The 23,472-nt window shown below is 50.1% G+C and overlaps 13 non-coding genes across 13 annotated transcripts; all 13 read right to left on the bottom strand.

Moving 5' to 3' along the window:
- Positions 1–948: 948 nt before the first annotated feature.
- Positions 949–1,020, bottom strand: TRNAG-UCC (transfer RNA glycine (anticodon UCC)). The gene has a single exon. It is a non-coding gene; the product is annotated as a tRNA-Gly (tRNA).
- Positions 1,021–2,205: 1,185 nt separating this feature from the next.
- TRNAG-UCC (transfer RNA glycine (anticodon UCC)) lies at positions 2,206–2,277 on the bottom strand. Its single transcript has one exon. It is a non-coding gene; the product is annotated as a tRNA-Gly (tRNA).
- A 2,397-nt stretch (positions 2,278–4,674) lies between these two features.
- TRNAG-UCC (transfer RNA glycine (anticodon UCC)) lies at positions 4,675–4,746 on the bottom strand. Its single transcript has one exon. It is a non-coding gene; the product is annotated as a tRNA-Gly (tRNA).
- Positions 4,747–5,887: 1,141 nt separating this feature from the next.
- On the bottom strand, positions 5,888–5,959 carry TRNAG-UCC (transfer RNA glycine (anticodon UCC)). Its single transcript has one exon. It is a non-coding gene; the product is annotated as a tRNA-Gly (tRNA).
- A 1,185-nt stretch (positions 5,960–7,144) lies between these two features.
- TRNAG-UCC (transfer RNA glycine (anticodon UCC)) lies at positions 7,145–7,216 on the bottom strand. Its single transcript has one exon. It is a non-coding gene; the product is annotated as a tRNA-Gly (tRNA).
- A 2,438-nt stretch (positions 7,217–9,654) lies between these two features.
- TRNAG-UCC (transfer RNA glycine (anticodon UCC)) lies at positions 9,655–9,726 on the bottom strand. The gene has a single exon. It is a non-coding gene; the product is annotated as a tRNA-Gly (tRNA).
- Positions 9,727–12,123: 2,397 nt separating this feature from the next.
- Positions 12,124–12,195, bottom strand: TRNAG-UCC (transfer RNA glycine (anticodon UCC)). The gene has a single exon. It is a non-coding gene; the product is annotated as a tRNA-Gly (tRNA).
- Positions 12,196–13,380: 1,185 nt separating this feature from the next.
- Positions 13,381–13,452, bottom strand: TRNAG-UCC (transfer RNA glycine (anticodon UCC)). The gene has a single exon. It is a non-coding gene; the product is annotated as a tRNA-Gly (tRNA).
- A 1,185-nt stretch (positions 13,453–14,637) lies between these two features.
- Positions 14,638–14,709, bottom strand: TRNAG-UCC (transfer RNA glycine (anticodon UCC)). The gene has a single exon. It is a non-coding gene; the product is annotated as a tRNA-Gly (tRNA).
- A 2,438-nt stretch (positions 14,710–17,147) lies between these two features.
- TRNAG-UCC (transfer RNA glycine (anticodon UCC)) lies at positions 17,148–17,219 on the bottom strand. The gene has a single exon. It is a non-coding gene; the product is annotated as a tRNA-Gly (tRNA).
- Positions 17,220–18,404: 1,185 nt separating this feature from the next.
- TRNAG-UCC (transfer RNA glycine (anticodon UCC)) lies at positions 18,405–18,476 on the bottom strand. The gene has a single exon. It is a non-coding gene; the product is annotated as a tRNA-Gly (tRNA).
- A 2,438-nt stretch (positions 18,477–20,914) lies between these two features.
- TRNAG-UCC (transfer RNA glycine (anticodon UCC)) lies at positions 20,915–20,986 on the bottom strand. The gene has a single exon. It is a non-coding gene; the product is annotated as a tRNA-Gly (tRNA).
- A 2,397-nt stretch (positions 20,987–23,383) lies between these two features.
- Positions 23,384–23,455, bottom strand: TRNAG-UCC (transfer RNA glycine (anticodon UCC)). Its single transcript has one exon. It is a non-coding gene; the product is annotated as a tRNA-Gly (tRNA).
- Positions 23,456–23,472: the final 17 nt, after the last annotated feature.

The following is a 23,472-nucleotide window of genomic DNA, read 5'->3' as shown; positions in this document are numbered from 1 at the left end:
CGAGGCAGCAAGTTCAAGGAATGACATTGCATCCAGGCACTTACAGCTCTTTGTGCCCTAATGCCATGACACAAAAACATAATTTGAAAAAAGTTAGCAGAGGATGGTTTCGATCCATCGACCTCTGGGTTATGGGCCCAGCACGCTTCCGCTGCGCCACTCTGCTGGTTGGAGAACAAGAGCTTTTCTGGGCTTTTACAGCCTACAAACCGACAACCCTAGACCCAGTTTCGAGTGAAGCGGGCAGTAGGCCTTACAAAGCCAAACAACCTGCAACCACGCACTCCCATCCCATGGCCTTTTGCAGACAGGCCTCATTTCTCTAGCTCACACCCTAACTGCCAACACCCCTTCCCCTTCTCTCTCTGTCTCTCTCTCTCTGTCTCTCTCTCTCATTCTCTCTCTCTCGCAAATAGATACTTTACTTCCCAGGGGCAACAAAACAAGCCTTCTCGAGCTGGCAGATATGGGAAGGAAGGAAGGAAGGGCCAGTTTGGAAACTCAACTCAATTACCATAAATCCCCTGCTAAGGGTTATGGGAGGGAGGAATGAAGGAACTTTGCTTCAGGGAAAGGGCTGCTGCTGCTTCAGCATGTGAGGAGCGCAGCCACACGTTTCACCTTCTTCAGTATGTTGGTTTACAGGATGAGAGAGATCCTGAAACCTCACTCTAATAGGCTGAGGTGCTGTGCTCGGTGGCCTGCTGGGACCAAGGCCCGTCAGGGCAAGGCGAATAGGCCTTTGTCAGGCCTTCGTCAGGGCTTTGTCGGGGAGGGGCCAGGAGCCCTGCTCGCTTCAATCCCCTCACCGATAGACAGTTGCAGAAACTAGGATGCAAGAACCTTTCCTGGATGGGGTTTTGATTTTCACGAAAAGTGTGTCAGCTTTGCTTTCAGCATGAGTCTGATTTCCAAAAAATGCATTTTGAACAATTTAAAGATTTGATCTGCGTTGGCCGGGAATCGAACCCGGGTCAACTGCTTGGAAGGCAGCTATGCTCACCACTATACCACCAACGCCTGCCTGTCTGGGCTATCTGATGGAGCGGCCCTTAGAAATAAGAATAAGTCATTGGCTGGGAATGAAAAAAGCTTGCGTTTGACGCAGAAGCAGTTCGCATCATGAGGTCTTGCCGGTCAGCCCAACATTTCCCCGGGACCCCTTAAAAAAGGAGCTTGGTTTTAAGTTTGGTTTGATTGAACAGTACATTTTGTTGGCTGGGCTGGGACCCTCTCCTATTTAGCGCAAGAGTGGAACGAGGCAGCAAGTTCAAGGAATGACATTGCATCCAGGCACTTACAGCTCTTTGTGCCCTAATGCCATGACACAAAAACATAATTTGAAAAAAGTTAGCAGAGGATGGTTTCGATCCATCGACCTCTGGGTTATGGGCCCAGCACGCTTCCGCTGCGCCACTCTGCTGGTTGGAGAACAAGAGCTTTTCTGGGCTTTTACAGCCTACAAACCGACAACCCTAGACCCAGTTTCGAGTGAAGCGGGCAGTAGGCCTTACAAAGCCAAACAACCTGCAACCACGCACTCCCATCCCATGGCCTTTTGCAGACAGGCCTCATTTCTCTAGCTCACACCCTAACTGCCAACACCCCTTCCCCTTCTCTCTCTGTCTCTCTCTCTCTGTCTCTCTCTCTCATTCTCTCTCTCTCGCAAATAGATACTTTACTTCCCAGGGGCAACAAAACAAGCCTTCTCGAGCTGGCAGATATGGGAAGGAAGGAAGGAAGGGCCAGTTTGGAAACTCAACTCAATTACCATAAATCCCCTGCTAAGGGTTATGGGAGGGAGGAATGAAGGAACTTTGCTTCAGGGAAAGGGCTGCTGCTGCTTCAGCATGTGAGGAGCGCAGCCACACGTTTCACCTTCTTCAGTATGTTGGTTTACAGGATGAGAGAGATCCTGAAACCTCACTCTAATAGGCTGAGGTGCTGTGCTCAGTGGCCTGCTGGGACCAAGGCCCGTCAGGGCAAGGCGAATAGGCCTTTGTCAGGCCTTCGTCAGGGCTTTGTCGGGGAGGGGCCAGGAGCCCTGCTCGCTTCAATCCCCTCACCGATAGACAGTTGCAGAAACTAGGATGCAAGAACCTTTCCTGGATGGGGTTTTGATTTTCACGAAAAGTGTGTCAGCTTTGCTTTCAGCATGAGTCTGATTTCCAAAAAATGCATTTTGAACAATTTAAAGATTTGATCTGCGTTGGCCGGGAATCGAACCCGGGTCAACTGCTTGGAAGGCAGCTATGCTCACCACTATACCACCAACGCCTGCCTGTCTGGGCTATCTGATGGAGCGGCCCTTAGAAATAAGAATAAGTCATTGGCTGGGAATGAAAAAAGCTTGCGTTTGACGCAGAAGCAGTTCGCATCATGAGGTCTTGCCGGTCAGCCCAACATTTCCCCGGGACCCCTTAAAAAAGGAGCTTGGTTTTAAGTTTGGTTTGATTGAACAGTACATTTTGTTGGCTGGGCTGGGACCCTCTCCTATTTAGCGCAAGAGTGGAACGAGGCAGCAAGTTCAAGGAATGACATTGCATCCAGGCACTTACAGCTCTTTGTGCCCTAATGCCATGACACAAAAACATAATTTGAAACAAGTTAGCAGAGGATGGTTTCGATCCATCGACCTCTGGGTTATGGGCCCAGCACGCTGCCGCTGCGCCACTCTGCTGGTTGGATAACAAGAGCTTTTCTGGGCTTTTACAGCCTACAAACCGACAACCCTAGACCCAGTTTCGAGTGAAGCGGGCAGTAGGCCTTACAAAGCCAAACAACCTGCAACCACGCACTCCCATCCCATGGCCTTTTGCAGACAGGCCTCATTTCTCTAGCTCACACCCTAACTGCCAACACCCCTTCCCCTTCTCTCTCTGTCTCTCTCTCTCTGTCTCTCTCTCTCATTCTCTCTCTCTCGCAAATAGATACTTTACTTCCCAGGTGCAACAAAACAAGCCTTCTCGAGCTGGCAGATATGGGAAGGAAGGAAGGAAGGGCCAGTTTGGAAACTCAACTCAATTACCATAAATCCCCTGCTAAGGGTTATGGGAGGGAGGAATGAAGGAACTTTGCTTCAGGGAAAGGGCTGCTGCTGCTTCAGCATGTGAGGAGCGCAGCCACACGTTTCACCTTCTTCAGTATGTTGGTTTACAGGATGAGAGAGATCCTGAAACCTCACTCTAATAGGCTGAGGTGCTGTGCTCGGTGGCCTGCTGGGACCAAGGCCCGTCAGGGCAAGGCGAATAGGCCTTTGTCAGGCCTTCGTCAGGGCTTTGTCGGGGAGGGGCCAGGAGCCCTGCTCGCTTCAATCCCCTCACCGATAGACAGTTGCAGAAACTAGGATGCAAGAACCTTTCCTGGATGGGGTTTTGATTTTCACGAAAAGTGTGTCAGCTTTGCTTTCAGCATGAGTCTGATTTCCAAAAAATGCATTTTGAACAACTGCTTGGAAGGCAGCTATGCTCACCACTATACCACCAACGCCTGCCTGTCTGGGCTATCTGATGGAGCGGCCCTTAGAAATAAGAATAAGTCATTGGCTGGGAATGAAAAAAGCTTGCGTTTGACACAGAAGCAGTTCGCATCATGAGGTCTTGCCGGTCAGCCCAACATTTCCCCGGGACCCCTTAAAAAAGGAGCTTGGTTTTAAGTTTGGTTTGATTGAACAGTACATTTTGTTGGCTGGGCTGGGACCCTCTCCTATTTAGCGCAAGAGTGGAACGAGGCAGCAAGTTCAAGGAATGACATTGCATCCAGGCACTTACAGCTCTTTGTGCCCTAATGCCATGACACAAAAACATAATTTGAAAAAAGTTAGCAGAGGATGGTTTCGATCCATCGACCTCTGGGTTATGGGCCCAGCACGCTTCCGCTGCGCCACTCTGCTGGTTGGAGAACAAGAGCTTTTCTGGGCTTTTACAGCCTACAAACCGACAACCCTAGACCCAGTTTCGAGTGAAGCGGGCAGTAGGCCTTACAAAGCCAAACAACCTGCAACCACGCACTCCCATCCCATGGCCTTTTGCAGACAGGCCTCATTTCTCTAGCTCACACCCTAACTGCCAACACCCCTTCCCCTTCTCTCTCTGTCTCTCTCTCTCTGTCTCTCTCTCTCATTCTCTCTCTCTCGCAAATAGATACTTTACTTCCCAGGTGCAACAAAACAAGCCTTCTCGAGCTGGCAGATATGGGAAGGAAGGAAGGAAGGGCCAGTTTGGAAACTCAACTCAATTACCATAAATCCCCTGCTAAGGGTTATGGGAGGGAGGAATGAAGGAACTTTGCTTCAGGGAAAGGGCTGCTGCTGCTTCAGCATGTGAGGAGCGCAGCCACACGTTTCACCTTCTTCAGTATGTTGGTTTACAGGATGAGAGAGATCCTGAAACCTCACTCTAATAGGCTGAGGTGCTGTGCTCGGTGGCCTGCTGGGACCAAGGCCCGTCAGGGCAAGGCGAATAGGCCTTTGTCAGGCCTTCGTCAGGGCTTTGTCGGGGAGGGGCCAGGAGCCCTGCTCGCTTCAATCCCCTCACCGATAGACAGTTGCAGAAACTAGGATGCAAGAACCTTTCCTGGATGGGGTTTTGATTTTCACGAAAAGTGTGTCAGCTTTGCTTTCAGCATGAGTCTGATTTCCAAAAAATGCATTTTGAACAATTTAAAGATTTGATCTGCGTTGGCCGGGAATCGAACCCGGGTCAACTGCTTGGAAGGCAGCTATGCTCACCACTATACCACCAACGCCTGCCTGTCTGGGCTATCTGATGGAGCGGCCCTTAGAAATAAGAATAAGTCATTGGCTGGGAATGAAAAAAGCTTGCGTTTGACGCAGAAGCAGTTCGCATCATGAGGTCTTGCCGGTCAGCCCAACATTTCCCCGGGACCCCTTAAAAAAGGAGCTTGGTTTTAAGTTTGGTTTGATTGAACAGTGCATTTTGTTGGCTGGGCTGGGACCCTCTCCTATTTAGCGCAAGAGTGGAACGAGGCAGCAAGTTCAAGGAATGACATTGCATCCAGGCACTTACAGCTCTTTGTGCCCTAATGCCATGACACAAAAACATAATTTGAAAAAAGTTAGCAGAGCTCCGCTGCGCCACTCTGCTGGTTGGAGAACAAAAGCTTTTCTGGGCTTTTACAGCCTACAAACCGACAACCCTAGACCCATTTTCGAGTGAAGCGGGCAGTAGGCCTTACAAAGCCAAACAACCTGCAACCACGCACTCCCATCCCATGGCCTTTTGCAGACAGGCCTCATTTCTCTAGCTCACACCCTAACTGCCAACACCCCTTCCCCTTCTCTCTCTGTCTCTCTCTCTCTGTCTCTCTCTCTCATTCTCTCTCTCTCGCAAATAGATACTTTACTTCCCAGGTGCAACAAAACAAGCCTTCTCGAGCTGGCAGATATGGGAAGGAAGGAAGGAAGGGCCAGTTTGGAAACTCAACTCAATTACCATAAATCCCCTGCTAAGGGTTATGGGAGGGAGGAATGAAGGAACTTTGCTTCAGGGAAAGGGCTGCTGCTGCTTCAGCATGTGAGGAGCGCAGCCACACGTTTCACCTTCTTCAGTATGTTGGTTTACAGGATGAGAGAGATCCTGAAACCTCACTCTAATAGGCTGAGGTGCTGTGCTTGGTGGCCTGCTGGGACCAAGGCCCGTCAGGGCAAGGCGAATAGGCCTTTGTCAGGCCTTCGTCAGGGCTTTGTCGGGGAGGGGCCAGGAGCCCTGCTCGCTTCAATCCCCTCACCGATAGACAGTTGCAGAAACTAGGATGCAAGAACCTTTCCTGGATGGGGTTTTGATTTTCACGAAAAGTGTGTCAGCTTTGCTTTCAGCATGAGTCTGATTTCCAAAAAATGCATTTTGAACAATTTAAAGATTTGATCTGCGTTGGCCGGGAATCGAACCCGGGTCAACTGCTTGGAAGGCAGCTATGCTCACCACTATACCACCAACGCCTGCCTGTCTGGGCTATCTGATGGAGCGGCCCTTAGAAATAAGAATAAGTCATTGGCTGGGAATGAAAAAAGCTTGCGTTTGACGCAGAAGCAGTTCGCATCATGAGGTCTTGCCGGTCAGCCCAACATTTCCCCGGGACCCCTTAAAAAAGGAGCTTGGTTTTAAGTTTGGTTTGATTGAACAGTACATTTTGTTGGCTGGGCTGGGACCCTCTCCTATTTAGCGCAAGAGTGGAACGAGGCAGCAAGTTCAAGGAATGACATTGCATCCAGGCACTTACAGCTCTTTGTGCCCTAATGCCATGACACAAAAACATAATTTGAAAAAAGTTAGCAGAGGATGGTTTCGATCCATCGACCTCTGGGTTATGGGCCCAGCACGCTTCCGCTGCGCCACTCTGCTGGTTGGAGAACAAGAGCTTTTATGGGCTTTTACAGCCTACAAACCGACAACCCTAGACCCAGTTTCGAGTGAAGCGGGCAGTAGGCCTTACAAAGCCAAACAACCTGCAACCACGCACTCCCATCCCATGGCCTTTTGCAGACAGGCCTCATTTCTCTAGCTCACACCCTAACTGCCAACACCCCTTCCCCTTCTCTCTCTGTCTCTCTCTCTCTGTCTCTCTCTCTCATTCTCTCTCTCTCGCAAATAGATACTTTACTTCCCAGGTGCAACAAAACAAGCCTTCTCGAGCTGGCAGATATGGGAAGGAAGGAAGGAAGGGCCAGTTTGGAAACTCAACTCAATTACCATAAATCCCCTGCTAAGGGTTATGGGAGGGAGGAATGAAGGAACTTTGCTTCAGGGAAAGGGCTGCTGCTGCTTCAGCATGTGAGGAGCGCAGCCACACGTTTCACCTTCTTCAGTATGTTGGTTTACAGGATGAGAGAGATCCTGAAACCTCACTCTAATAGGCTGAGGTGCTGTGCTCGGTGGCCTGCTGGGACCAAGGCCCGTCAGGGCAAGGCGAATAGGCCTTTGTCAGGCCTTCGTCAGGGCTTTGTCGGGGAGGGGCCAGGAGCCCTGCTCGCTTCAATCCCCTCACCGATAGACAGTTGCAGAAACTAGGATGCAAGAACCTTTCCTGGATGGGGTTTTGATTTTCACGAAAAGTGTGTCAGCTTTGCTTTCAGCATGAGTCTGATTTCCAAAAAATGCATTTTGAACAATTTAAAGATTTGATCTGCGTTGGCCGGGAATCGAACCCGGGTCAACTGCTTGGAAGGCAGCTATGCTCACCACTATACCACCAACGCCTGCCTGTCTGGTCTATCTGATGGAGCGGCCCTTAGAAATAAGAATAAGTCATTGGCTGGGAATGAAAAAAGCTTGCGTTTGACGCAGAAGCAGTTCGCATCATGAGGTCTTGCCGGTCAGCCCAACATTTCCCCGGGACCCCTTAAAAAAGGAGCTTGGTTTTAAGTTTGGTTTGATTGAACAGTGCATTTTGTTGGCTGGGCTGGGACCCTCTCCTATTTAGCGCAAGAGTGGAACGAGGCAGCAAGTTCAAGGAATGACATTGCATCCAGGCACTTACAGCTCTTTGTGCCCTAATGCCATGACACAAAAACATAATTTGAAAAAAGTTAGCAGAGGATGGTTTCGATCCATCGACCTCTGGGTTATGGGCCCAGCACGCTTCCGCTGCGCCACTCTGCTGGTTGGAGAACAAGAGCTTTTATGGGCTTTTACAGCCTACAAACCGACAACCCTAGACCCAGTTTCGAGTGAAGCGGGCAGTAGGCCTTACAAAGCCAAACAACCTGCAACCACGCACTCCCATCCCATGGCCTTTTGCAGACAGGCCTCATTTCTCTAGCTCACACCCTAACTGCCAACACCCCTTCCCCTTCTCTCTCTGTCTCTCTCTCTCTGTCTCTCTCTCTCATTCTCTCTCTCTCGCAAATAGATACTTTACTTCCCAGGGGCAACAAAACAAGCCTTCTCGAGCTGGCAGATATGGGAAGGAAGGAAGGGCCAGTTTGGAAACTCAACTCAATTACCATAAATCCCCTGCTAAGGGTTATGGGAGGGAGGAATGAAGGAACTTTGCTTCAGGGAAAGGGCTGCTGCTGCTTCAGCATGTGAGGAGCGCAGCCACACGTTTCACCTTCTTCAGTATGTTGGTTTACAGGATGAGAGAGATCCTGAAACCTCACTCTAATAGGCTGAGGTGCTGTGCTCGGTGGCCTGCTGGGACCAAGGCCCGTCAGGGCAAGGCGAATAGGCCTTTGTCAGGCCTTCGTCAGGGCTTTGTCGGGGAGGGGCCAGGAGCCCTGCTCGCTTCAATCCCCTCACCGATAGACAGTTGCAGAAACTAGGATGCAAGAACCTTTCCTGGATGGGGTTTTGATTTTCACGAAAAGTGTGTCAGCTTTGCTTTCAGCATGAGTCTGATTTCCAAAAAATGCATTTTGAACAATTTAAAGATTTGATCTGCGTTGGCCAGGAATCGAACCCGGGTCAACTGCTTGGAAGGCAGCTATGCTCACCACTATACCACCAACGCCTGCCTGTCTGGGCTATCTGATGGAGCGGCCCTTAGAAATAAGAATAAGTCATTGGCTGGGAATGAAAAAAGCTTGCGTTTGACGCAGAAGCAGTTCGCATCATGAGGTCTTGCCGGTCAGCCCAACATTTCCCCGGGACCCCTTAAAAAAGGAGCTTGGTTTTAAGTTTGGTTTGATTGAACAGTACATTTTGTTGGCTGGGCTGGGACCCTCTCCTATTTAGCGCAAGAGTGGAACGAGGCAGCAAGTTCAAGGAATGACATTGCATCCAGGCACTTACAGCTCTTTGTGCCCTAATGCCATGACACAAAAACATAATTTGAAAAAAGTTAGCAGAGGATGGTTTCGATCCATCGACCTCTGGGTTATGGGCCCAGCACGCTTCCGCTGCGCCACTCTGCTGGTTGGAGAACAAGAGCTTTTCTGGGCTTTTACAGCCTACAAACCGACAACCCTAGACCCAGTTTCGAGTGAAGCGGGCAGTAGGCCTTACAAAGCCAAACAACCTGCAACCACGCACTCCCATCCCATGGCCTTTTGCAGACAGGCCTCATTTCTCTAGCTCACACCCTAACTGCCAACACCCCTTCCCCTTCTCTCTCTGTCTCTCTCTCTCTGTCTCTCTCTCTCATTCTCTCTCTCTCGCAAATAGATACTTTACTTCCCAGGTGCAACAAAACAAGCCTTCTCGAGCTGGCAGATATGGGAAGGAAGGAAGGAAGGGCCAGTTTGGAAACTCAACTCAATTACCATAAATCCCCTGCTAAGGGTTATGGGAGGGAGGAATGAAGGAACTTTGCTTCAGGGAAAGGGCTGCTGCTGCTTCAGCATGTGAGGAGCGCAGCCACACGTTTCACCTTCTTCAGTATGTTGGTTTACAGGATGAGAGAGATCCTGAAACCTCACTCTAATAGGCTGAGGTGCTGTGCTCGGTGGCCTGCTGGGACCAAGGCCCGTCAGGGCAAGGCGAATAGGCCTTTGTCAGGCCTTCGTCAGGGCTTTGTCGGGGAGGGGCCAGGAGCCCTGCTCGCTTCAATCCCCTCACCGATAGACAGTTGCAGAAACTAGGATGCAAGAACCTTTCCTGGATGGGGTTTTGATTTTCACGAAAAGTGTGTCAGCTTTGCTTTCAGCATGAGTCTGATTTCCAAAAAATGCATTTTGAACAATTTAAAGATTTGATCTGCGTTGGCCGGGAATCGAACCCGGGTCAACTGCTTGGAAGGCAGCTATGCTCACCACTATACCACCAACGCCTGCCTGTCTGGGCTGTCTGATGGAGCGGCCCTTAGAAATAAGAATAAGTCATTGGCTGGGAATGAAAAAAGCTTGCGTTTGACGCAGAAGCAGTTCGCATCATGAGGTCTTGCCGGTCAGCCCAACATTTCCCCGGGACCCCTTAAAAAAGGAGCTTGGTTTTAAGTTTGGTTTGATTGAACAGTACATTTTGTTGGCTGGGCTGGGACCCTCCCCTATTTAGCGCAAGAGTGGAACGAGGCAGCAAGTTCAAGGAATGACATTGCATCCAGGCACTTACAGCTCTTTGTGCCCTAATGCCATGACACAAAAACATAATTTGAAAAAAGTTAGCAGAGGATGGTTTCGATCCATCGACCTCTGGGTTATGGGCCCAGCACGCTTCCGCTGCGCCACTCTGCTGGTTGGAGAACAAGAGCTTTTCTGGGCTTTTACAGCCTACAAACCGACAACCCTAGACCCAGTTTCGAGTGAAGCGGGCAGTAGGCCTTACAAAGCCAAACAACCTGCAACCACGCACTCCCATCCCATGGCCTTTTGCAGACAGGCCTCATTTCTCTAGCTCACACCCTAACTGCCAACACCCCTTCCCCTTCTCTCTCTGTCTCTCTCTCTCTGTCTCTCTCTCTCATTCTCTCTCTCTCGCAAATAGATACTTTACTTCCCAGGTGCAACAAAACAAGCCTTCTCGAGCTGGCAGATATGGGAAGGAAGGAAGGAAGGGCCAGTTTGGAAACTCAACTCAATTACCATAAATCCCCTGCTAAGGGTTATGGGAGGGAGGAATGAAGGAACTTTGCTTCAGGGAAAGGGCTGCTGCTGCTTCAGCATGTGAGGAGCGCAGCCACACGTTTCACCTTCTTCAGTATGTTGGTTTACAGGATGAGAGAGATCCTGAAACCTCACTCTAATAGGCTGAGGTGCTGTGCTCGGTGGCCTGCTGGGACCAAGGCCCGTCAGGGCAAGGCGAATAGGCCTTTGTCAGGCCTTCGTCAGGGCTTTGTCGGGGAGGGGCCAGGAGCCCTGCTCGCTTCAATCCCCTCACCGATAGACAGTTGCAGAAACTAGGATGCAAGAACCTTTCCTGGATGGGGTTTTGATTTTCACGAAAAGTGTGTCAGCTTTGCTTTCAGCATGAGTCTGATTTCCAAAAAATGCATTTTGAACAACTGCTTGGAAGGCAGCTATGCTCACCACTATACCACCAACGCCTGCCTGTCTGGGCTATCTGATGGAGCGGCCCTTAGAAATAAGAATAAGTCATTGGCTGGGAATGAAAAAAGCTTGCGTTTGACGCAGAAGCAGTTCGCATCATGAGGTCTTGCCGGTCAGCCCAACATTTCCCCGGGACCCCTTAAAAAAGGAGCTTGGTTTTAAGTTTGGTTTGATTGAACAGTACATTTTGTTGGCTGGGCTGGGACCCTCTCCTATTTAGCGCAAGAGTGGAACGAGGCAGCAAGTTCAAGGAATGACATTGCATCCAGGCACTTACAGCTCTTTGTGCCCTAATGCCATGACACAAAAACATAATTTGAAAAAAGTTAGCAGAGGATGGTTTCGATCCATCGACCTCTGGGTTATGGGCCCAGCACGCTTCCGCTGCGCCACTCTGCTGGTTGGAGAACAAGAGCTTTTATGGGCTTTTACAGCCTACAAACCGACAACCCTAGACCCAGTTTCGAGTGAAGCGGGCAGTAGGCCTTACAAAGCCAAACAACCTGCAACCACGCACTCCCATCCCATGGCCTTTTGCAGACAGGCCTCATTTCTCTAGCTCACACCCTAACTGCCAACACCCCTTCCCCTTCTCTCTCTGTCTCTCTCTCTCTGTCTCTCTCTCTCATTCTCTCTCTCTCGCAAATAGATACTTTACTTCCCAGGTGCAACAAAACAAGCCTTCTCGAGCTGGCAGATATGGGAAGGAAGGAAGGAAGGGCCAGTTTGGAAACTCAACTCAATTACCATAAATCCCCTGCTAAGGGTTATGGGAGGGAGGAATGAAGGAACTTTGCTTCAGGGAAAGGGCTGCTGCTGCTTCAGCATGTGAGGAGCGCAGCCACACGTTTCACCTTCTTCAGTATGTTGGTTTACAGGATGAGAGAGATCCTGAAACCTCACTCTAATAGGCTGAGGTGCTGTGCTCGGTGGCCTGCTGGGACCAAGGCCCGTCAGGGCAAGGCGAATAGGCCTTTGTCAGGCCTTCGTCAGGGCTTTGTCGGGGAGGGGCCAGGAGCCCTGCTCGCTTCAATCCCCTCACCGATAGACAGTTGCAGAAACTAGGATGCAAGAACCTTTCCTGGATGGGGTTTTGATTTTCACGAAAAGTGTGTCAGCTTTGCTTTCAGCATGAGTCTGATTTCCAAAAAATGCATTTTGAACAATTTAAAGATTTGATCTGCGTTGGCCGGGAATCGAACCCGGGTCAACTGCTTGGAAGGCAGCTATGCTCACCACTATACCACCAACGCCTGCCTGTCTGGGCTATCTGATGGAGCGGCCCTTAGAAATAAGAATAAGTCATTGGCTGGGAATGAAAAAAGCTTGCGTTTGACGCAGAAGCAGTTCGCATCATGAGGTCTTGCCGGTCAGCCCAACATTTCCCCGGGACCCCTTAAAAAAGGAGCTTGGTTTTAAGTTTGGTTTGATTGAACAGTGCATTTTGTTGGCTGGGCTGGGACCCTCTCCTATTTAGCGCAAGAGTGGAACGAGGCAGCAAGTTCAAGGAATGACATTGCATCCAGGCACTTACAGCTCTTTGTGCCCTAATGCCATGACACAAAAACATAATTTGAAAAAAGTTAGCAGAGGATGGTTTCGATCCATTGACCTCTGGGTTATGGGCCCAGCACGCTTCCGCTGCGCCACTCTGCTGGTTGGAGAACAAAAGCTTTTCTGGGCTTTTACAGCCTACAAACCGACAACCCTAGACCCATTTTCGAGTGAAGCGGGCAGTAGGCCTTACAAAGCCAAACAACCTGCAACCACGCACTCCCATCCCATGGCCTTTTGCAGACAGGCCTCATTTCTCTAGCTCACACCCTAACTGCCAACACCCCTTCCCCTTCTCTCTCTGTCTCTCTCTCTCTGTCTCTCTCTCTCATTCTCTCTCTCTCGCAAATAGATACTTTACTTCCCAGGTGCAACAAAACAAGCCTTCTCGAGCTGGCAGATATGGGAAGGAAGGAAGGAAGGGCCAGTTTGGAAACTCAACTCAATTACCATAAATCCCCTGCTAAGGGTTATGGGAGGGAGGAATGAAGGAACTTTGCTTCAGGGAAAGGGCTGCTGCTGCTTCAGCATGTGAGGAGCGCAGCCACACGTTTCACCTTCTTCAGTATGTTGGTTTACAGGATGAGAGAGATCCTGAAACCTCACTCTAATAGGCTGAGGTGCTGTGCTTGGTGGCCTGCTGGGACCAAGGCCCGTCAGGGCAAGGCGAATAGGCCTTTGTCAGGCCTTCGTCAGGGCTTTGTCGGGGAGGGGCCAGGAGCCCTGCTCGCTTCAATCCCCTCACCGATAGACAGTTGCAGAAACTAGGATGCAAGAACCTTTCCTGGATGGGGTTTTGATTTTCACGAAAAGTGTGTCAGCTTTGCTTTCAGCATGAGTCTGATTTCCAAAAAATGCATTTTGAACAATTTAAAGATTTGATCTGCGTTGGCCGGGAATCGAACCCGGGTCAACTGCTTGGAAGGCAGCTATGCTCACCACTATACCACCAACGCCTGCCTGTCTGGGCTATCTGATGGAGCGGCCCTTAGAAATAAGAATAAGTCATTGGCTGGGAATGAAAAAAGCTTGCGTTTGACGCAGAAGCAGTTCGCATCATGAGGTCTTGCCGGTCAGCCCAACATTTCCCCGGGACCCCTTAAAAAAGGAGCTTGGTTTTAAGTTTGGTTTGATTGAACAGTACATTTTGTTGGCTGGGCTGGGACCTTCTCCTATTTAGCGCAAGAGTGGAACGAGGCAGCAAGTTCAAGGAATGACATTGCATCCAGGCACTTACAGCTCTTTGTGCCCTAATGCCATGACACAAAAACATAATTTGAAAAAAGTTAGCAGAGGATGGTTTCGATCCATCGACCTCTGGGTTATGGGCCCAGCACGCTTCCGCTGCGCCACTCTGCTGGTTGGAGAACAAGAGCTTTTATGGGCTTTTACAGCCTACAAACCGACAACCCTAGACCCAGTTTCGAGTGAAGCGGGCAGTAGGCCTTACAAAGCCAAACAACCTGCAACCACGCACTCCCATCCCATGGCCTTTTGCAGACAGGCCTCATTTCTCTAGCTCACACCCTAACTGCCAACACCCCTTCCCCTTCTCTCTCTGTCTCTCTCTCTCTGTCTCTCTCTCTCATTCTCTCTCTCTCGCAAATAGATACTTTACTTCCCAGGTGCAACAAAACAAGCCTTCTCGAGCTGGCAGATATGGGAAGGAAGGAAGGAAGGGCCAGTTTGGAAACTCAACTCAATTACCATAAATCCCCTGCTAAGGGTTATGGGAGGGAGGAATGAAGGAACTTTGCTTCAGGGAAAGGGCTGCTGCTGCTTCAGCATGTGAGGAGCGCAGCCACACGTTTCACCTTCTTCAGTATGTTGGTTTACAGGATGAGAGAGATCCTGAAACCTCACTCTAATAGGCTGAGGTGCTGTGCTCGGTGGCCTGCTGGGACCAAGGCCCGTCAGGGCAAGGCGAATAGGCCTTTGTCAGGCCTTCGTCAGGGCTTTGTCGGGGAGGGGCCAGGAGCCCTGCTCGCTTCAATCCCCTCACCGATAGACAGTTGCAGAAACTAGGATGCAAGAACCTTTCCTGGATGGGGTTTTGATTTTCACGAAAAGTGTGTCAGCTTTGCTTTCAGCATGAGTCTGATTTCCAAAAAATGCATTTTGAACAATTTAAAGATTTGATCTGCGTTGGCCGGGAATCGAACCCGGGTCAACTGCTTGGAAGGCAGCTATGCTCACCACTATACCACCAACGCCTGCCTGTCTGGGCTATCTGATGGAGCGGCCCTTAGAAATAAGAATAAGTCATTGGCTGGGAATGAAAAAAGCTTGCGTTTGACGCAGAAGCAGTTCGCATCATGAGGTCTTGCCGGTCAGCCCAACATTTCCCCGGGACCCCTTAAAAAAGGAGCTTGGTTTTAAGTTTGGTTTGATTGAACAGTGCATTTTGTTGGCTGGGCTGGGACCCTCTCCTATTTAGCGCAAGAGTGGAACGAGGCAGCAAGTTCAAGGAATGACATTGCATCCAGGCACTTACAGCTCTTTGTGCCCTAATGCCATGACACAAAAACATAATTTGAAAAAAGTTAGCAGAGGATGGTTTCGATCCATCGACCTCTGGGTTATGGGCCCAGCACGCTTCCGCTGCGCCACTCTGCTGGTTGGAGAACAAGAGCTTTTCTGGGCTTTTACAGCCTACAAACCGACAACCCTAGACCCAGTTTCGAGTGAAGCGGGCAGTAGGCCTTACAAAGCCAAACAACCTGCAACCACGCACTCCCATCCCATGGCCTTTTGCAGACAGGCCTCATTTCTCTAGCTCACACCCTAACTGCCAACACCCCTTCCCCTTCTCTCTCTGTCTCTCTCTCTCTGTCTCTCTCTCTCATTCTCTCTCTCTCGCAAATAGATACTTTACTTCCCAGGGGCAACAAAACAAGCCTTCTCGAGCTGGCAGATATGGGAAGGAAGGAAGGGCCAGTTTGGAAACTCAACTCAATTACCATAAATCCCCTGCTAAGGGTTATGGGAGGGAGGAATGAAGGAACTTTGCTTCAGGGAAAGGGCTGCTGCTGCTTCAGCATGTGAGGAGCGCAGCCACACGTTTCACCTTCTTCAGTATGTTGGTTTACAGGATGAGAGAGATCCTGAAACCTCACTCTAATAGGCTGAGGTGCTGTGCTCGGTGGCCTGCTGGGACCAAGGCCCGTCAGGGCAAGGCGAATAGGCCTTTGTCAGGCCTTCGTCAGGGCTTTGTCGGGGAGGGGCCAGGAGCCCTGCTCGCTTCAATCCCCTCACCGATAGACAGTTGCAGAAACTAGGATGCAAGAACCTTTCCTGGATGGGGTTTTGATTTTCACGAAAAGTGTGTCAGCTTTGCTTTCAGCATGAGTCTGATTTCCAAAAAATGCATTTTGAACAATTTAAAGATTTGATCTGCGTTGGCCAGGAATCGAACCCGGGTCAACTGCTTGGAAGGCAGCTATGCTCACCACTATACCACCAACGCCTGCCTGTCTGGGCTATCTGATGGAGCGGCCCTTAGAAATAAGAATAAGTCATTGGCTGGGAATGAAAAAAGCTTGCGTTTGACGCAGAAGCAGTTCGCATCATGAGGTCTTGCCGGTCAGCCCAACATTTCCCCGGGACCCCTTAAAAAAGGAGCTTGGTTTTAAGTTTGGTTTGATTGAACAGTACATTTTGTTGGCTGGGCTGGGACCCTCTCCTATTTAGCGCAAGAGTGGAACGAGGCAGCAAGTTCAAGGAATGACATTGCATCCAGGCACTTACAGCTCTTTGTGCCCTAATGCCATGACACAAAAACATAATTTGAAAAAAGTTAGCAGAGGATGGTTTCGATCCATCGACCTCTGGGTTATGGGCCCAGCACGCTTCCGCTGCGCCACTCTGCTGGTTGGAGAACAAGAGCTTTTCTGGGCTTTTACAGCCTACAAACCGACAACCCTAGACCCAGTTTCGAGTGAAGCGGGCAGTAGGCCTTACAAAGCCAAACAACCTGCAACCACGCACTCCCATCCCATGGCCTTTTGCAGACAGGCCTCATTTCTCTAGCTCACACCCTAACTGCCAACACCCCTTCCCCTTCTCTCTCTGTCTCTCTCTCTCTGTCTCTCTCTCTCATTCTCTCTCTCTCGCAAATAGATACTTTACTTCCCAGGTGCAACAAAACAAGCCTTCTCGAGCTGGCAGATATGGGAAGGAAGGAAGGAAGGGCCAGTTTGGAAACTCAACTCAATTACCATAAATCCCCTGCTAAGGGTTATGGGAGGGAGGAATGAAGGAACTTTGCTTCAGGGAAAGGGCTGCTGCTGCTTCAGCATGTGAGGAGCGCAGCCACACGTTTCACCTTCTTCAGTATGTTGGTTTACAGGATGAGAGAGATCCTGAAACCTCACTCTAATAGGCTGAGGTGCTGTGCTTGGTGGCCTGCTGGGACCAAGGCCCGTCAGGGCAAGGCGAATAGGCCTTTGTCAGGCCTTCGTCAGGGCTTTGTCGGGGAGGGGCCAGGAGCCCTGCTCGCTTCAATCCCCTCACCGATAGACAGTTGCAGAAACTAGGATGCAAGAACCTTTCCTGGATGGGGTTTTGATTTTCACGAAAAGTGTGTCAGCTTTGCTTTCAGCATGAGTCTGATTTCCAAAAAATGCATTTTGAACAATTTAAAGATTTGATCTGCGTTGGCCGGGAATCGAACCCGGGTCAACTGCTTGGAAGGCAGCTATGCTCACCACTATACCACCAACGCCTGCCTGTCTGGGCTATCTGATGGAGCGGCCCTTAGAAATAAGAATAAGTCATTGGCTGGGAATGAAAAAAGCTTGCGTTTGACGCAGAAGCAGTTCGCATCATGAGGTCTTGCCGGTCAGCCCAACATTTCCCCGGGACCCCTTAAAAAAGGAGCTTGGTTTTAAGTTTGGTTTGATTGAACAGTACATTTTGTTGGCTGGGCTGGGACCCTCTCCTATTTAGCGCAAGAGTGGAACGAGGCAGCAAGTTCAAGGAATGACATTGCATCCAGGCACTTACAGCTCTTTGTGCCCTAATGCCATGACACAAAAACATAATTTGAAAAAAGTTAGCAGAGGATGGTTTCGATCCATCGACCTCTGGGTTATGGGCCCAGCACGCTTCCGCTGCGCCACTCTGCTGGTTGGAGAACAAGAGCTTTTATGGGCTTTTACAGCCTACAAACCGACAACCCTAGACCCAGTTTCGAGTGAAGCGGGCAGTAGGCCTTACAAAGCCAAACAACCTGCAACCACGCACTCCCATCCCATGGCCTTTTGCAGACAGGCCTCATTTCTCTAGCTCACACCCTAACTGCCAACACCCCTTCCCCTTCTCTCTCTGTCTCTCTCTCTCTGTCTCTCTCTCTCATTCTCTCTCTCTCGCAAATAGATACTTTACTTCCCAGGTGCAACAAAACAAGCCTTCTCGAGCTGGCAGATATGGGAAGGAAGGAAGGAAGGGCCAGTTTGGAAACTCAACTCAATTACCATAAATCCCCTGCTAAGGGTTATGGGAGGGAGGAATGAAGGAACTTTGCTTCAGGGAAAGGGCTGCTGCTGCTTCAGCATGTGAGGAGCGCAGCCACACGTTTCACCTTCTTCAGTATGTTGGTTTACAGGATGAGAGAGATCCTGAAACCTCACTCTAATAGGCTGAGGTGCTGTGCTCGGTGGCCTGCTGGGACCAAGGCCCGTCAGGGCAAGGCGAATAGGCCTTTGTCAGGCCTTCGTCAGGGCTTTGTCGGGGAGGGGCCAGGAGCCCTGCTCGCTTCAATCCCCTCACCGATAGACAGTTGCAGAAACTAGGATGCAAGAACCTTTCCTGGATGGGGTTTTGATTTTCACGAAAAGTGTGTCAGCTTTGCTTTCAGCATGAGTCTGATTTCCAAAAAATGCATTTTGAACAATTTAAAGATTTGATCTGCGTTGGCCGGGAATCGAACCCGGGTCAACTGCTTGGAAGGCAGCTATGCTCACCACTATACCACCAACGCCTGCCTGTCTGGTCTATCTGATGGAGCGGCCCTTAGAAATAAGAATAAGTCATTGGCTGGGAATGAAAAAAGCTTGCGTTTGACGCAGAAGCAGTTCGCATCATGAGGTCTTGCCGGTCAGCCCAACATTTCCCCGGGACCCCTTAAAAAAGGAGCTTGGTTTTAAGTTTGGTTTGATTGAACAGTGCATTTTGTTGGCTGGGCTGGGACCCTCTCCTATTTAGCGCAAGAGTGGAACGAGGCAGCAAGTTCAAGGAATGACATTGCATCCAGGCACTTACAGCTCTTTGTGCCCTAATGCCATGACACAAAAACATAATTTGAAAAAAGTTAGCAGAGGATGGTTTCGATCCATCGACCTCTGGGTTATGGGCCCAGCACGCTTCCGCTGCGCCACTCTGCTGGTTGGAGAACAAGAGCTTTTATGGGCTTTTACAGCCTACAAACCGACAACCCTAGACCCAGTTTCGAGTGAAGCGGGCAGTAGGCCTTACAAAGCCAAACAACCTGCAACCACGCACTCCCATCCCATGGCCTTTTGCAGACAGGCCTCATTTCTCTAGCTCACACCCTAACTGCCAACACCCCTTCCCCTTCTCTCTCTGTCTCTCTCTCTCTGTCTCTCTCTCTCATTCTCTCTCTCTCGCAAATAGATACTTTACTTCCCAGGGGCAACAAAACAAGCCTTCTCGAGCTGGCAGATATGGGAAGGAAGGAAGGGCCAGTTTGGAAACTCAACTCAATTACCATAAATCCCCTGCTAAGGGTTATGGGAGGGAGGAATGAAGGAACTTTGCTTCAGGGAAAGGGCTGCTGCTGCTTCAGCATGTGAGGAGCGCAGCCACACGTTTCACCTTCTTCAGTATGTTGGTTTACAGGATGAGAGAGATCCTGAAACCTCACTCTAATAGGCTGAGGTGCTGTGCTCGGTGGCCTGCTGGGACCAAGGCCCGTCAGGGCAAGGCGAATAGGCCTTTGTCAGGCCTTCGTCAGGGCTTTGTCGGGGAGGGGCCAGGAGCCCTGCTCGCTTCAATCCCCTCACCGATAGACAGTTGCAGAAACTAGGATGCAAGAACCTTTCCTGGATGGGGTTTTGATTTTCACGAAAAGTGTGTCAGCTTTGCTTTCAGCATGAGTCTGATTTCCAAAAAATGCATTTTGAACAATTTAAAGATTTGATCTGCGTTGGCCAGGAATCGAACCCGGGTCAACTGCTTGGAAGGCAGCTATGCTCACCACTATACCACCAACGCCTGCCTGTCTGGGCTATCTGATGGAGCGGCCCTTAGAAATAAGAATAAGTCATTGGCTGGGAATGAAAAAAGCTTGCGTTTGACGCAGAAGCAGTTCGCATCATGAGGTCTTGCCGGTCAGCCCAACATTTCCCCGGGACCCCTTAAAAAAGGAGCTTGGTTTTAAGTTTGGTTTGATTGAACAGTACATTTTGTTGGCTGGGCTGGGACCCTCTCCTATTTAGCGCAAGAGTGGAACGAGGCAGCAAGTTCAAGGAATGACATTGCATCCAGGCACTTACAGCTCTTTGTGCCCTAATGCCATGACACAAAAACATAATTTGAAAAAAGTTAGCAGAGGATGGTTTCGATCCATCGACCTCTGGGTTATGGGCCCAGCACGCTTCCGCTGCGCCACTCTGCTGGTTGGAGAACAAGAGCTTTTCTGGGCTTTTACAGCCTACAAACCGACAACCCTAGACCCAGTTTCGAGTGAAGCGGGCAGTAGGCCTTACAAAGCCAAACAACCTGCAACCACGCACTCCCATCCCATGGCCTTTTGCAGACAGGCCTCATTTCTCTAGCTCACACCCTAACTGCCAACACCCCTTCCCCTTCTCTCTCTGTCTCTCTCTCTCTGTCTCTCTCTCTCATTCTCTCTCTCTCGCAAATAGATACTTTACTTCCCAGGTGCAACAAAACAAGCCTTCTCGAGCTGGCAGATATGGGAAGGAAGGAAGGAAGGGCCAGTTTGGAAACTCAACTCAATTACCATAAATCCCCTGCTAAGGGTTATGGGAGGGAGGAATGAAGGAACTTTGCTTCAGGGAAAGGGCTGCTGCTGCTTCAGCATGTGAGGAGCGCAGCCACACGTTTCACCTTCTTCAGTATGTTGGTTTACAGGATGAGAGAGATCCTGAAACCTCACTCTAATAGGCTGAGGTGCTGTGCTCGGTGGCCTGCTGGGACCAAGGCCCGTCAGGGCAAGGCGAATAGGCCTTTGTCAGGCCTTCGTCAGGGCTTTGTCGGGGAGGGGCCAGGAGCCCTGCTCGCTTCAATCCCCTCACCGATAGACAGTTGCAGAAACTAGGATGCAAGAACATTTCCTGGATGGGGTTTTGATTTTCACGAAAAGTGTGTCAGCTTTGCTTTCAGCATGAGTCTGATTTCCAAAAAATGCATTTTGAACAATTTAAAGATTTGATCTGCGTTGGCCGGGAATCGAACCCGGGTCAACTGCTTGGAAGGCAGCTATGCTCACCACTATACCACCAACGCCTGCCTGTCTGGGCTGTCTGATGGAGCGGCCCTTAGAAATAAGAATAAGTCATTGGCTGGGAATGAAAAAAGCTTGCGTTTGACGCAGAAGCAGTTCGCATCATGAGGTCTTGCCGGTCAGCCCAACATTTCCCCGGGACCCCTTAAAAAAGGAGCTTGGTTTTAAGTTTGGTTTGATTGAACAGTACATTTTGTTGGCTGGGCTGGGACCCTCCCCTATTTAGCGCAAGAGTGGAACGAGGCAGCAAGTTCAAGGAATGACATTGCATCCAGGCACTTACAGCTCTTTGTGCCCTAATGCCATGACACAAAAACATAATTTGAAAAAAGTTAGCAGAGGATGGTTTCGATCCATCGACCTCTGGGTTATGGGCCCAGCACGCTTCCGCTGCGCCACTCTGCTGGTTGGAGAACAAGAGCTTTTCTGGGCTTTTACAGCCTACAAACCGACAACCCTAGACCCAGTTTCGAGTGAAGCGGGCAGTAGGCCTTACAAAGCCAAACAACCTGCAACCACGCACTCCCATCCCATGGCCTTTTGCAGACAGGCCTCATTTCTCTAGCTCACACCCTAACTGCCAACACCCCTTCCCCTTCTCTCTCTGTCTCTCTCTCTCTGTCTCTCTCTCTCATTCTCTCTCTCTCGCAAATAGATACTTTACTTCCCAGGTGCAACAAAACAAGCCTTCTCGAGCTGGCAGATATGGGAAGGAAGGAAGGAAGGGCCAGTTTGGAAACTCAACTCAATTACCATAAATCCCCTGCTAAGGGTTATGGGAGGGAGGAATGAAGGAACTTTGCTTCAGGGAAAGGGCTGCTGCTGCTTCAGCATGTGAGGAGCGCAGCCACACGTTTCACCTTCTTCAGTATGTTGGTTTACAGGATGAGAGAGATCCTGAAACCTCACTCTAATAGGCTGAGGTGCTGTGCTCGGTGGCCTGCTGGGACCAAGGCCCGTCAGGGCAAGGCGAATAGGCCTTTGTCAGGCCTTCGTCAGGGCTTTGTCGGGGAGGGGCCAGGAGCCCTGCTCGCTTCAATCCCCTCACCGATAGACAGTTGCAGAAACTAGGATGCAAGAACCTTTCCTGGATGGGGTTTTGATTTTCACGAAAAGTGTGTCAGCTTTGCTTTCAGCATGAGTCTGATTTCCAAAAAATGCATTTTGAACAACTGCTTGGAAGGCAGCTATGCTCACCACTATACCACCAACGCCTGCCTGTCTGGGCTATCTGATGGAGCGGCCCTTAGAAATAAGAATAAGTCATTGGCTGGGAATGAAAAAAGCTTGCGTTTGACGCAGAAGCAGTTCGCATCATGAGGTCTTGCCGGTCAGCCCAACATTTCCCCGGGACCCCTTAAAAAAGGAGCTTGGTTTTAAGTTTGGTTTGATTGAACAGTACATTTTGTTGGCTGGGCTGGGACCCTCTCCTATTTAGCGCAAGAGTGGAACGAGGCAGCAAGTTCAAGGAATGACATTGCATCCAGGCACTTACAGCTCTTTGTGCCCTAATGCCATGACACAAAAACATAATTTGAAAAAAGTTAGCAGAGGATGGTTTCGATCCATCGACCTCTGGGTTATGGGCCCAGCACGCTTCCGCTGCGCCACTCTGCTGGTTGGAGAACAAGAGCTTTTATGGGCTTTTACAGCCTACAAACCGACAACCCTAGACCCAGTTTCGAGTGAAGCGGGCAGTAGGCCTTACAAAGCCAAACAACCTGCAACCACGCACTCCCATCCCATGGCCTTTTGCAGACAGGCCTCATTTCTCTAGCTCACACCCTAACTGCCAACACCCCTTCCCCTTCTCTCTCTGTCTCTCTCTCTCTGTCTCTCTCTCTCATTCTCTCTCTCTCGCAAATAGATACTTTACTTCCCAGGTGCAACAAAACAAGCCTTCTCGAGCTGGCAGATATGGGAAGGAAGGAAGGAAGGGCCAGTTTGGAAACTCAACTCAATTACCATAAATCCCCTGCTAAGGGTTATGGGAGGGAGGAATGAAGGAACTTTGCTTCAGGGAAAGGGCTGCTGCTGCTTCAGCATGTGAGGAGCGCAGCCACACGTTTCACCTTCTTCAGTATGTTGGTTTACAGGATGAGAGAGATCCTGAAACCTCACTCTAATAGGCTGAGGTGCTGTGCTCGGTGGCCTGCTGGGACCAAGGCCCGTCAGGGCAAGGCGAATAGGCCTTTGTCAGGCCTTCGTCAGGGCTTTGTCGGGGAGGGGCCAGGAGCCCTGCTCGCTTCAATCCCCTCACCGATAGACAGTTGCAGAAACTAGGATGCAAGAACCTTTCCTGGATGGGGTTTTGATTTTCACGAAAAGTGTGTCAGCTTTGCTTTCAGCATGAGTCTGATTTCCAAAAAATGCATTTTGAACAATTTAAAGATTTGATCTGCGTTGGCCGGGAATCGAACCCGGGTCAACTGCTTGGAAGGCAGCTATGCTCACCACTATACCACCAACGCCTGCCTGTCTGGGCTCT

This window comes from Ambystoma mexicanum, chromosome 6q (assembly GCF_040938575.1).
Source record: "Ambystoma mexicanum isolate Mex_15411 chromosome 6q, UKY_AmexF1_1, whole genome shotgun sequence".
Classification (NCBI taxonomy): Eukaryota; Metazoa; Chordata; class Amphibia; order Caudata; family Ambystomatidae; genus Ambystoma; species Ambystoma mexicanum.
Note: the sequence above shows the minus strand (reverse complement) of the source record. Positions and strands in the feature narration are given on the sequence as shown.